Genomic DNA, 14607 nt, shown 5'->3' with positions numbered 1-14607 from the left:
GAATACATTGCTTCTCTAATAATATTAATGCAAGCATATAAATAATTTAAGTTCCCTGGTTAATCTCACTTATTGTCTCTAAGCTTTGTGTCTCCTTGTGAAGGCAAATCTCCTGAATAAATGCTTACTTAGCACGCGCATCCACTTGGAATCCATCATCTGAAATAGTTACTGTTCATGGTGCATTGACTTTAACTTCAAACTTGGGCAACACTGGAAACAAAGAGAAATATACTTCAGCCCCCACAATCACTGGTGAGCAAAATTTATTGCAATCATGTAGCTTAAGGTGCTTCCCAGCACCAGCTTTCCCTGTATGTCCATCTGGATAGATCATGTTCTGTTGCCCCAGATTCCATGTGGCACCAGTCTACATGATGGTGTCTCACTAGTCATTAACTCTTCCTTTTTCTTTTGTCTGTCCTCAGAATTTCAAGTTTTTTCCATTGTAATCTCTTAGATCTCTCCTGGCAGATTGGGCTCTAGAAAATGTATATTTCCTAGGGGAAAAAAACGACAGAAATTAGAATAACGATACTGGGGGAGGAGTGAGGAGGAGGAAAATGCTGATGATGAAGCTGACCAGGCCAAGGAAGGGAGATGAGAAAAACCAGATCAAGCTTCACCTACTCCTGCCTACGTCTAACACCAAAGGTGTTTTGTTCCATGCTTTGAATCCTTTATCTACCCAGAACAACTACAAATGGCAATTGGTTACCCTACCCTTGATAGTAAATTGGTGTGTCAGTGTCTCTCCTGATTTTCTTTTCACAACAATTGAGTAACCTCCAAACACTGTTTCTGAAATCGATGGGAATGAGAGGAATCATACAGTATGGACTGTTTTGTGACTGGCTTCCTTGTTTCCACATTATGTCTGTGAAATTCATCCCTCTTGTGGCAGACAGGAGGAGCTCACTGCCTTTCACTGTCTTGTAATCTTACATGGCCGGAGCACCCCACACTGTATCCATCCTGTTCCTTCCACTTTTTGATGATGATGAATGAAGCTTCTCCGAATGTGTTTGTATATGACTTTTGGTGAATATAAGTGCTCATTTCAGTTTGGTAGATACCTAAGAAATTGAATTGCTAGGTCATGGTTTTTTCTTACATGTAGCTTTAGCAGATACTGAAAGTTTCTTATAGTTGTGGTTCAAGTTACACGCCCACCAAGTGCAGACAAAAGCACTAGTAGCTCCACACTCTTGCCAACACGTGGTATTGTTAGTTCTTTTCATTCTAGTGCATCTGGGGAATGCAGTGCTATATAACATGCATTTTCTTTCCTTTTTTCTTTTTTTCTTTCTTTCTTTTTTTTTGTTGTTGTTGAGACGTGGTCTTACTCTGTTGCTAAGGCTGGAGTACAATGGTGTGATCATAGCTCACTGCAGCCTCCACCTCTTGGGCTCAAGGAATTGTCCCTCCTTAGCCTCTGGAGTAGCTGGGACCACAGGCGTGCACACCATGGTCAGCTTAATTTGTATTTTCTTGATAGTTAATGAAGTTGAACAGGTTTTCATATACTTATTGGCTGTGTGAATGGCCTCTTTTGTGAAATACTTATTTGACCCATTTATAAAGATTTTTATTGTCATTTGTTATTAATCTGTGGGGTTTCTTTTTCTTTTTTTCTTTTTTTTTTTTTTGAGACGGAATCTCACTCTGTAGCCCAGGCTGGAGTGCAGTGGCTCAATCTTGGCTCGCTGCAAGCTCCGCCTCCTGGGTTCACGCCATTCTCCTGCCTAAGCCTCCTGAGTAGCTGGGACTACAGGCACCCGCCACCACGCCTGGCTAATTTTTTGTATTTTTAGTAGACGGGGTTTCACCATATTAGCCAGGATGGTGTCAATCTCCTGACCTCCTGATCTGCCCACCTCGGCCTCCCAAAGTGCTGGGATTACAGGCGTGAGCACAAGAAATTCCCACAAGAAATCTGTGGGATTTCTTGATATATTCTAGATAAGATTTGCTTTGAAAGACATATATTGTAATAATCTTCTGCTCTGTGGCATGTCTTTTCACTCACATAAAGGTATTTTTTGATGAACCATATATTTTTTATTTTAATAAAGTTCAATTAATCTACTTTTACTATATTTTATTTTTAACAACCTTGTCAATATATTTATTATTTTTGTTTATTTACTTATTTTTATAGTTAGTGGTTTTTTATGTGTGTCTTGTATAAAAAATATTTGCCTATCCCTTTGTTATAAAGATAAACTTATTAAAAAAAAAATCTAGACCTTTTTTTTCTTCAATACACCATGCTTAACACAGATCGACTTTTTTTACCCTTCATGTTTTGGTCTAGGATCCATCTCAGATTTCTTTACATCAGGACTGAGGTGGAGAGTCACGGTTTCTATTTTTCTATATGGATGTGTGGCTACCCCAGGGCCATTTATTGAAAGACCACCCTCTCCCCACTTAACTGTGCTGTCTCCCGTGTCATCTATCAGGTGTTACCGCATTTTTCACTTCTGTGCACTCTTGTTTGCGCCATTGGTCTTAGAATATATTTTTGTGCCAGCACTTCAGCGTCTTCGTTATTGTAGCTTTAAAAGAAGTGTTGCTGTCTAGCAGTTCAATCCTCCAGCTTTGTTCTTCTGTTTAAGGGCTGCCTTGGCTGTTCTTGATTCTTTGATTTTCCATGTATACTGCAGAATCATCTTCAAGGTATACCAAAAAAAAAAATGCTGGGATTTTGATTGGCATTCCACTGAATCTGTACATCAAATTAGAGAGATTTGGCATCTGGAAATATTGAGTCTTCCAATACATGAACATGATATAATCCTCCATTAATTAGGTATTTCTTTAATTTTTTTCTTAGCAATGTTTTGTGTTTCATATTTTTCAGTGTAAAGGTCTTGCCTGCCTTAGTTTTATTCCTAGGTATTTTTTGGTTTTGGTACTATTGTAAATGCTCCTTTCAAAAGTGTATTTTCCAATTGTTTACTGCCAGTATATGGAATGCAATTGATTTAGGGGGGTTAATTTATTTCAATTGTGATATGATATATATAATATAAAATTTACCATTTAAACCATTTTTAATTGTAGAGTACAGTGGCATTAAGAATACTCACGTTGTTGTGCAACAGTTCAATTGATTTTTAATATCAGCTTTGTTGAGCTATGGTCGACATATGTTAAAATTTGCTAGCTTTAGGTGTGCAGCTCAGTGAGTTCTGATAAATGCATGCAGCCACGTGGTCATCACAATGAAGACATGGACCATTTCCAGCATCCTTCAGAGTTCCCGTGTGCCCTTTAGGGCTCCTCCCCAGCAGCCTCCCTCCTGGCCTTCAGTATCCACCGACCTGCTTTCTCACATTGTCATTTTGCCTTTTCTAGAATTTCAGGTAAAAGAATCCTACAGTAGGTATCTTTTGTGTCTGGCTGCTTTCACTTAGTGTAAAGCTCTTGAGAGGTATCCGTGTTAGATGTGTATCGGTAAGTTGCCCTGTTTTATTACTGAATATATTGCGCTCTATGGATGTACCACAGTTTGTTTATCCATTTATCAGCTGAAGGCCACTTGGGCTGCTCTCGGTTTGTGGGGAGCAGAGGGAAGCTGCTGGAACATTCTTGTACAGATTGTTGTGTGGAAATCTGCTTTTATTTGTCCTGGATAAACACTTAGGGGAAGGATCACTGGGTCTTATGTTTGACTTTATAAGGAACTGCTGAACTGTTTTCCACAGCAGCTGTGCCATCTTCTATGTCCGTCAGCACCGTGTGAGAGTTCCCCTGCTCTGCAGGCTTGCCAACGCAGATGTGTCTTTTGATTTCACCTGTTCTAGTGTGGATACCGTTGTGGTTTCAAGTTGCATTTCCCTAATGAATAATGATGTTCTGAATCTTTTCAGGCACTTTTTTTTTTTTTTTTGCCATTTTGTATACTTCTCTGGTGAAGTGCCTGGTCAAGCCTTTTACCCATTTAAAAAATCAAACTGTTTTCTTATTGATTTATAAGATATAAGCTAGGCATAGTTGCATCTGCCTGTAGTCTTAACTACTTGGAAGCCCAAAGCAGGATGATCACTTGAGCCCACGTGTCTGAGGTCAGCCTGGGCAACATGGTGAGACCCTGTCACTAAAAATAAACAGAAAGTAAAGATACATATATATCTCACTGTGCTAGGCTGAATGATGGCCTCCCAAAGATATTCGCAACCTAATCTGTAAAAACTGTGAGTTTCTTACCTTACCTGGCAAAAGGGACTTTGCAGATGTGATTCAACTAAGGATGTTGAGATGGGGAGATTCTCCTGGGTTACCTGGCTGGGTCTGATGTAATCACAGGAGTCCTCATTAGAGGGAAGCAGAATGACCAAAGTCAGAGACGGAGATGTGGCCGTAGAAGCAGAGGTCCATGTGCTGCGGGGCCATGAGCCAAGGAACCCACGCCGCCTCTGGGAACTGGGAAAGGCAAGGGAGCAACGTCTCCCTGGAGCTCCAGAGTGAGCCAGCCCTGATGACACCGTGACTTCAGCCCTCGGAGACTGACTGTGGACATCGGACCTCTGTCACTGTAAGATCCTAAGTTTATGTTCTTTTTTGGGAATATGCACTCTCTCTTCAGTGGAGGACTTGAAGCTGGCTCTTCTGATTCTAAGTCCATGTTGATTTTTTCCTACCATTGTTCAGGGTAGAAGGGAGCAGGTATCTCAGGTGGTGGGAACAGTGCGAGAAAGCCCCCAGGTCAACATGCACGCTGCCGCGCAGGGAGCAGGCTCCTCTCAGATTAAGCAGCGTGTGCTGGGACTGCGGGAGGTGAGGTCCAGTGGGTGGATCCACTAGGCTTTGGAAGCAGAGAGTTTGGGCTGGAGATGGTGAGAAACCACATAGTGGTTGGAGCATTTTGGGGTTTGTCAGAAGGGTCAGGGCTGCTGGCTGGGGTAGGAGCAGGTGCTGGGGAGACAGCACTGGCCTGCCCACCTCAGTGGGCTCTGACAGGAGGCATGCCAGGTGTGCTGTTCATTATTATTTCAGAACAGTGCTGCTTAACTCCATGGACCAAGCTGCTTCTGTGAATGAGGGGTAGGGAATCCCAGAGGCCAAGGCCGCCTCATCTCTCAGGGACCTTCTGGCTCATTAGATGGCCTCGTCCCTCAATCTTCTCCAAACTGGTGCTGGCTTCCCTGAGGATGCTCTGAGCTGGTGCCATTAACCTGGGCAGCACTTCTCTCCGGTCCACACGCACTTCACTCTATTATCCTGCACCCTGAAAAGGCATGGATTTTGTTGAACGGGGCCTTGTGCATCAGAAGCCAAGTGCACCTCTGGGAGCTGGAATGTATGCAGTGGCCATCTTTGCTGCTTCTGCCCTGGTGCCACACTCTGAAGAGTGAGAACATGGGCAGGGTGGTCAATGGCTTCACACCTCTGTCTCCCCACCAGGATCTCTGGCTGAGACTCAGGGTCCGAGGACCCAGGGTGCCTCCAGACCACAGACCAGTGAATTTTCTGTTCTCTTTTCAACTTCTTCCCAGCCTAGGGCAGTTCAAAGCCAGCTTCTTTCAGGAAGCCTGCCCTGATAGTGCCACCCAACTACAAACACTTATTTTCTGTGCTGCATATTTTCAGTGCTAAGTGATTGTGCATTCAACCTTTCAGTACACATGGTCTCCTGTGGTTCTCTAGTCCTTCTGGAGAAGCAAGTGTGAGACGGATGCCTCGTCTGGTGAGGTTACAGACTTTCTGAGGATGGGGAGCAATCTTTCTTCATTTGTATCATGTCTCACAAAATAGATAAACCATTGGAGGACAGGTACTGTTTGACATGAAAATAAAGTTTATGGTGCCCTCCTGATCATTGTTCAGTAAACTCTTCAGGGAAAGGAGTGGAGAGATCATTAGTTCATTGGAAAAGGTATTTCTTGCCTAGAGGGGTGGATTCCTAAATTTAGGGCTAAATGTGTCATGCAGCTCTAAATTTCTACACCATGAGAAGGTAGTCCCTTTTGCTTCTTTTATGTACAATCCATGCATTTGTTCCACAGACATCTGATGTTTACTGAATGCCCTGTGCAACAGAGATTGAGGATTCAAAGGTGAACAACAGATGATCTGTCTCTGCAGGGGGCTGTCTCTATGCACATCACTCACAAATATCCATCTACGGTCCCTCACAAATATCCATCTACAGTCCCAAGCTCCTTCCCCTAATCCACGTCCTGTGTTAGGTGTTGGGCAAACTTTCCAGGTGTCAAGATGCAGACAATAGACCTGCAGCCCCCAGAGGAGCTGAGATAATGCTACTCCTTTCGAGGAGGGGCACATGACATCACCTGACCTGTTGAAGCAGTGGACAGAGTGGGGTTTGGGGGATCCTAACCAGAGTAGCTAGCCCTCCCCACCTGCGTGTCTTGTATCTGTAGGCTCTGCATCCATAGATTCAACCATGTTGGGTAAAACTGTTCAAAAAACATTGCATATGTGCTGAACATGTACAAGCTTTTCTTTTTATCATAATTCCCTAAACAACTATTGACATAGTATTTACATTGAATTAGGTATCACAAGTAATCTAGAGCTTATTGAAAGTGCATGCAGGGTGTGCATAGGTTGTCTGCAAATGCCGCACCATTTTATATCAGGGGCTTGAGCACCTGCGCTGTTGGTATCTTTAAGGGAGGATCCTGAAACCAATCCCCAATAATTACTAAGGAACGACCGTATTTGGGTTTTGACAGAAAGCTGAGAAACCCAGAATGTTAGAAATAACCTCCTAACAGTAGGAAGCTGAGTTAAAATCAGGAAAAGCCAGTGGTTAAATTCAGTCTTTTTACACACAAGAGCAAGCCACATGTTCTACAGCAATGGAGGAAAAACTCAGTGATTACCCAATGAAGTGAATAAAAGCTGCAGTGATAGTTACAACAGCACGACAACAGGTGATATTGAGAAGCAAGATCTCATTTAGGGTTTGTTGGAGGGAGCCACAGCCACTAAGGATGCAGCCTCCTTTGGAAGCACTGACCTGGCCCCTGCGCCCATGGACGTGGGAATAGTGTGGGAGCTGGCAGAGTCTCAGCAACCTCTCAATCTAGTTTGTCTCCTTAGACAACATCCATCTCCCCCATTCTCCATCAGCTCCTTTTCCAGCTTCCCCTTCCTGCCCTTGTGTTTGTAAGGCCGGGAGGGAGGTGTCTGGGCTTATGACAATGTCTCACATTGCCCCAGGAGAGGGCAGCAGATCATTCTCCCATCCCAGGTGCCTCCTCTGCACTGTCCAGGATTCCAGTGAATTTTCGAGGGTTATTGAAAATTACCTGGCTCATGGGAGCCAGGCTGTGTGCTAGGCACTGGGAATGCAAAGCCAACCGAGATATGGGGCTCTGCTCTGCAGGAGCTGGTGGTGTAAAAGGGTGAGGCAGCCATGGAAACAGATGCAGGGCCAAACAGTGGGGTCAAACGCTGGGGCAGAAGGCTCTTCAGGGGACTGTGGGATCCCCGGAAAGTGGGGAGAGGAGGGGTCTCAGAAAACACCCAGCAGGAAGAGGTGCTTGAGCTGAGTCTTGGAAGCCGGCAGGTTTTCCTGGTTCCTAGGCCAGGCAGGGCACCCCAGGCAGGGGAGCTGGGCTGAGTGTGACACCACAGGGCGAGCTGGGGCTTGAACACAGGGTGCTGAGGGCAGGAGGGGTCTCAGGGAGGGGACGATCATGGAGGGCTGTCCTGCATGCCCATGCTAAGGAGTCTGGACCAGGGCCTGGAAGGATCCGATAAGCCCCCGAAGGGTTTCATTAGGAGAACAACCAGAGCAGACCTGCACTTTAAAATGACAGCTCCCTGTTCTGCCTGTGGAGGACAGACGTGGCAGGATGGAGAAGGGCAGGCCTGAAGGCCACTGGCCCCGTCAGCTGGGCTTGAACTAGGTGGAGGGAGCGAGGGCAGTTGTCTGAACTAAGGCAGGAGCAGTGGGAAGGGCAGTGAGGTGAACATGAGGTTGAAATGACAGGTTCTGGTCTTTGGCTAGATGTGGCCGGATGAGGGCAGAAGTCTCCCAGGTTTCTGGCTTCAGTGGCTGGTGTAAGTGTTGGTGGAGCTGAACACAAGGGTGGAGGAGCGATCTCGGGAGAAAGATTATGAGTCATTGACAAATATGGGGCGTCTCCCCAGACCCCACTATTTCATTTCCCACTGCACCCTCTTATCTAGATCCTTGGTATTTTTCACTGGTTTTGAGACAGTGCCTTCCTGTTGGGTCTTGTAAGGTCCAGTCTCTCCTCTTGTTGGAAGAGCCTGTGAATTCTTTCACTGCAAGTTTATGAACAGCCTTCCCGGGCCAGGCACTGTGATGAGTTCCTTCTCCCATACAGCTCATGGCCTGGTACAGAGGGGAGAAGGTGAAGGAAGAGATAGATGGTGAGGCTGATGGTTGTAGTCCAATATGCAGTGTGGTCTCATAAGTGAAGAACAGGCTGCAAGGAGAACATTCCAGGACAGGCCTGCGATCTGGACTTCAGTGTTGAGGTGGTTTCCTAAAGAAATTGTCTGGGCTCAGCTGGATGTGCAGGGGCTCCTGAGTGACAGGCTGTGGAGACGGGCTTCTCTGGGGCTGGAAGGAGCCAGTGCAGTGCCCGACCCTGTGGCATAGAACATGAGAAGTGGGCAGCCTCCGCTTGAGAGGATGCCGAGGGTGGTCAGCAAGGATAACTAATGGTGGCAGGGCCTGATGGGGTCAGCTTGCACCAAGTTGGGTGGAGAACGAGTAGCTCCAGGCCTCCCACAGTGGACAGATCCTCAGGCCTGGAGGGGTGTCCTTCTGAAGGAGCATTCCCAGTCTCTGACGAATGAGGCCTGGGTCTCTGGCTGGAGTTGGAGTGGGTCTGTGTCTGGAGGGGGCACTTGGGCTCTGGAAAGAGGCTACAAACTCTAGACTAGGCTGGGCAAACTATGGCCAGCTCCTGTTTTATCAGAATGCACCTTTATATTCTCCTTCATGTATGTATTGTCCATGGTTGCTTTAGTGAGTTGAGTAGTTGCAACAGAGATCACATGGCCTGCAAAGCTTCAAACATTTCCTAACTGGCTTTTTATGGAAAAGGTTTCCCAAGCCCTGCTCTAAACTGGCAGGCAACTTTCTCAGAGATAGTTCAGGCCTAGTCTCCATGTGTGGACAAGATGAGCCCATACCGTGAAGCTGGATCTCCCAAAACGCACATCTGTCTCAGGTCTTATAAAGCTGTGAATCATTAAGTGTGTGAACATACATGTGGTCATGTGTGAATATGCATGTGGTCACCTGAGCACACATATGGTCGTATATGAACATGCATGTGGTCACATGTGAATGTGCATATGGTGGCATGTAAGATGCACATGGTTGTGTGAACATGCATATGGTTGTGTGAATATACATATGGTCCTGTGAACATACATATAGTTGTGTGTGAACATGCACGTGGTTATGTGTGAACATGCATATGGTTGTGGGAACATAGATATGGTCGTGTGTGAACATGCATGTGGTTTGTTTGACGCATGTGGTCATGTGATGTGAGCTTGAGGTGCACCGTCAGGCTGGGATGGGCCTTCCCAGGGTGGACTCAGCCACTTGCTGCAAGAGACCACTTCCTGAATCCTGGTCCTAAGCCTCTGAGCCTTTGCTCGGCACCAAGAAGCAACTCTGTTGATACCGACCGAGATTCAGATGCCTGAACCTGACCTTCTACACACGTGGCCCTAGTGGATCATTCCAGCCTCAGTTTCCACGTCTCCCCAAATGCCTGCTAAATGTGTCAGCCAAACCTGACTACTTCCCATTCTGCACACATACTTTGTCCACCTTGGTGGCCGAATCCTTTGGAGCCCACCTCTCACATTCAGCTCCCGGTTCTTGGTTATTTTGGGCTCCTGTCTCGTGTGCTCTATCAGGTTCTAGGCTTTGCAGGAGTGAGTTCTATGTCTCCACTCGTTTCTATGTGCCTCGTAGGACTGGCTCTTGGGAGGGTCTTCATGGTGACTGAGGCCATGGATCCTTAGCCCTGTAGCTTGAATTCACTTGGCACTCAAACACTCATCCTGAAATGATGCTCTGAAAGTGATGCTTCCAGTCAGTTAAGGATCCACTGTATTATGGATCTCCAGCACCCAATGCCTGGCACATAAGAAATGAATGAAAAGTAGTGAATGATCTCAAGTATGTCTACAAGGCGAGAGGAAAGTGATCCTACTCACCAGACATGCTAGGGAGGCATTTGGCGCTGTTGGCTCTGCTGTTGCACAATAGGCCTGGGACTCTGAAGGCTGGCACTTCCTCATCCTAAACCTCAAATTTTAATGAATTACCTCCAAGTGGGCAAAGGTCCATGGGCCAGGGTTCTTGGTGTAAATAACCCACCTCTTTTGGGTGTGGTTAATGGACAGGGACTATACGAAACTAAAAACAATGTTTGAATGCTGACTTCCTGTCAGCCATGGTGATGAAGCACTCTGTATACATGACCTTATTCAATGCTCACTACAAACCCATGAAGCAGATTTTTAGAAAAACTTTCTATTTGGAGCATTTTAAACAAGAGGATAGGGTAATGAGCTTTCACCTCCTTATCAGCAGATTTAAATATTTGTTAACTCATGGCCCATCTTGTTTCCTGTATACTCCCACCCACTTATCCCCCTCTCTTGTTATTTTAAAGCCAATCCCGGACATTATGTAATTTCATCTGTGAATATCTTAGTATGTATCTGTAAAAGAAAGGGACTAATGTTTTGTTGTTTTTGAAACAGGGTCTCTGTTGCCCAGGCTGGAGTGCTGTGGTGTGATCATGGTTCACTACAGCCTCAACCTCCTGGGCTCAAGAAATCCTCCCACCTTAGCCTCCTGAATAGTTGGGATTGCAGATGCACACCACCAGGCCCAGATAATTTTTTTATTTCTATTTTTGTAGAGATAGGGCCTTTCTATGTTGCCTGGGCTAGTCTAGAACTCTTGATCTCAAGTGATCTTCCTGCCCTGGCCTCCCAATGTGCTGGGATTATAGGCATGAGACACCATACCCAGTGATAAGAACTTATTATTTATTTATTTATTTTTGAGACAGAGTCTTGCTCTGTCATCCATGCTGGAATGCAGTGGCGGAATCTCAGTTCACTGCAACGTCCGCCTCCTGGGTTCAAGTGATTCTCCTGCTTCAGCTGCACGAGTAGCTGGGATTACAGGTGTGTGCCACCACATCTGGCTAATTTTTTTGTATTTTTTTTTTTTTTTAGTAGAAATGGGGTTTTGCCATGTTGGCTAGGCTGGTCATGAACTCCTGGCCTCAAATGAGCCTCCCGCCTTAGCATCCCAAAGTGCTGCGATTACAGGCATGAGCCACCGTGCCCAGCCAAGAACTCTTTTAAAAAAAAACAAAATTGCAATACCATTATCATACCAACCATCGCACACTACTATTCTTTAATACTACCAACTACCCTACTGTCTCCAAATTTCCAGTAATTTCATTTTTTTGTTAGTTTGTTTGAATCAAAATCCAAATAAAGTCTCTCCTTATGATTGTTTGATTTGCCTGTTAGTATTTCTGGATCTATAGGTTTCTCCTTTCATCAATTGTTTCTCCTTTGCAATTTATTTATTGAAGAAACAAGACTGTTTCCCTGTATTTCAGATCTTGCTAAATGTATCCTCATTATGGTGTTTCTCATAGTTTGGATTTTGCTAATTGTATCCTTGTGGTGTTTAACTTGGTTTTCACTTTGTTCTCTCTATTTACTATAAATTAGTGGTATGATCTAAAAACTTGGTCAGAGGCAGGTTGGATTTGTGGGGCAGGGTAAAAATACTTTGCTAGGTTCTTCCATCAGGAGGTGTGTACTCTCCGGCTATATATATACACACACACACACATATATATATACACACATATATATACACATATATATACATATATATACATATATACATACATACATACATATATATACACGTATATACATATATACGTATATACGTATATATATACGTATATATATATACACACACACACATATATATATATATATATTTTTTTGGCGATGTTGCCAGCCACTGATCGATTATGGATTGAACAATGGTGGTATTGTGATATCATTCCTGCTCATTTTTGAGCTGTCATACTTCTATAAAGAGATACTGCTACCCTGAGAACAGCCTTGTAGAAGAAAAAAATAAAATGAAAAAGTAAATATAAAAAGAGATACTTCTCTTTATAAATTATTGTGTTACCCAGTTGTACAATTTATATAGAAAAGGCCAGGTAGTTGCTTTATTTATTTGTTTAGATAGGGTCTCTCTCACTCTGTCACCCACGTTGGTGTGCAGTGACGCAATCACAGCTAACCACACCCTCAACCTTCCTGGCTCAAGGGGTCCTCGCACCTTTGCCTCCCAAGTAGCTGGGACCACAGACACACAGCATCAGGCATGGCTCATTTTTAAAATGTTTTTTAGAGACGGAGGTCTCCCTATGTTGCCCAGGCTGGTCTCGAACTCCTATGCTCAAGTGATCTTTCTGTCTCTGCTTTCCAAAAGTGCTGAGATTACAGTCCTGAGCCACCCTGCCTGGCTCACTCTTATTTTTAATAAAGAATCATTATGAATGCAGAGATTTAAACGTATTTGATGTATTTCAGTCCATTGCAATTATTATACTTATTGATATAGAAAATGTTCTATCTTTGGTCAGAAGGAGTTCCTTCAGATTGGCTCTTGAAGCATGTTGATACCATCCTAATGATCTTTGATAGATTCCTTGCTATCTAGAGTGACAATATGTTCCAGTCTTGTCTTAAGCATTTCTAGCCCAGACCTGGAATCATCAATTTCTCTAAGCCTTGGTTTCCTTTAGTGGGTAAGGGTATTTGAGGACCACAATCTTGGTGCTAAGGGTCGATGTTACAGTTTTAAAAGTTTTTTTTTTTAATTGACAGCTTTAATTGAGGTAGAATTTACCTACTAAAATTCACCCCTTTTAAGTGTACAATTCAGTGATTTTTAATATATTTAGTCTATTTACAGAATTGTGCAACCATCACTAAAATCTACTTTTGAAACATTCCATCATCCCAGAAAGAAAAGTTGTGCCTATCAGAGTCACTCTTCATTCTCATCCCCAGTCCTAGGCAACCACTAATCTACATCAGGCAATTCTGGACATTTCATATAAATTGAATCAGTCAGTGTGTGTTATTCTGCATCTGGCTTCTTTCACAAAGCTTTGTGTTGTTGAGGTTAATCAGTGTGGTAGCGTGCATCAGAATTTTCCTTTTATTGCTGAATAGTATTCCGTTATACACCACACTTTTTTTTTTTTTTAAATCTCTTCACCGGATGATGGGCATTTGTGTTGTCTCCGCCTTTTGGTTCTTGTGAATGGTGCTGCCATGAACATTCACATACAAGTCAGTGTGTGGGCATAGACTTTCATTTTCCCTGGACAGGTACACAGAAGTGAAGTTGCTGGGTTTAAGGCAATTCATCTAACATTTTGAGAAACTGTCATACTGTTTTCCCAAAAAATAGCTGCACTATTTTACATTCCCACCAGCAATCTATGTGGGTTTTGATTTTTCCACATCCTCTCCAGCACTTGATATTATTTTTCTGATTGGTTATAGTCCTTCTAGCAGGTGTGAAGTGACTTCTCATTGTGAATTGAATTGCATTTTCCTAGCAATTAACGGCATTGAGCTGTTTTTAATGTGCTTTTTGGACTTTAATACATCTTTTTTGGATGGTTCTTTGCCCATTTTAAATAGGATTGTCTCTCTCTTTTTTCTTGGAGACAGAGTCTCTCTCTGTCACTCAGGATGGAATGCAATGGCACGATCTCAGCTCACTGCAACCTCCGCCTCCTGGGTTCAAGCGATTCTCATGCCTCAGCCACCCAAGTAGCTGGGATTACAGGCATGCACCACCACACCTGGCTAATTTTTTGTATTTTTAGTAGAGATGGGTTGTAGCCATGTTGGCCAGGCTGGTCTCGAACTCCTGTCCTCAAGTGATCTGCCCACCTTGGCCTCCCGAAGTGCTGGGATTACAGGCATGAGCCACCACGCCTGGCCTGGATTATGTTTTAATATTGAGTTGTAAGAGTTCTGGATATGTCACTTACTAGAGATATGATTTATAAATATTTTCTCATTCTGTGGGTTGGGAGAAGCCTTTCTTGTGTCTTTTGATGTGCCAGGGTTTTTAATTTGGCTGATGTCCAATTTGCCATTTTTTCCTTTTCTCACTTGTGGTTTTGGTGTTGTATCTAAGGCATCATTGCCTAACACAAGATCACAAAGATTTACTTCTATGTTTTCTTCTAAGAGTTTTATAGTTTTAGTCCTTACATTTAGGTATATGACTCATTTTAAGTTAATTTTTGTGTGTGGTGGTAGTTAGGGACTCAGTGTTTTTGCACGTGGATATCCCATTGTCCCACCACCGTTTGTTGAAACAACTATTCCTGGCTGGGTGTAGTGGCTCACACCTGTAATCCCAGTATTTCGGAAGCTGAGGTAGGAGGATCACTTGAGTCCAGGAGTTTGAGACGAGCCTGGGCTACATAGTGAGATACTCATCTCTTAAGAACCAAAAAATGAAGAAAAAGAAAAGACTAT

The 14607-nt window shown here is 43.9% G+C and overlaps 1 long non-coding RNA gene across 1 annotated transcript; it reads right to left on the bottom strand.

Annotated features, from left to right (window-relative positions):
* Positions 1-249: 249 nt before the first annotated feature.
* Positions 250-9863, bottom strand: LOC130540646 (uncharacterized). The gene is made up of 2 exons (XR_008954635.1): positions 9794-9863; positions 250-500 (listed from the first exon to the last, which is right to left on the bottom strand). It is a non-coding gene; the product is annotated as an uncharacterized LOC130540646 (long non-coding RNA).
* Between the last annotated feature and the right edge of the window lie 4744 nt (positions 9864-14607).

The sequence above is a fragment of the Pan paniscus genome, chromosome 10 (assembly GCF_029289425.2).
Source record: "Pan paniscus chromosome 10, NHGRI_mPanPan1-v2.0_pri, whole genome shotgun sequence".
In the NCBI taxonomy this organism is placed as follows: Eukaryota; Metazoa; Chordata; class Mammalia; order Primates; family Hominidae; genus Pan; species Pan paniscus.
The sequence above is the reverse complement of the archived record's forward strand: the minus strand, read 5'-3'. Positions and strand labels throughout refer to the sequence as shown.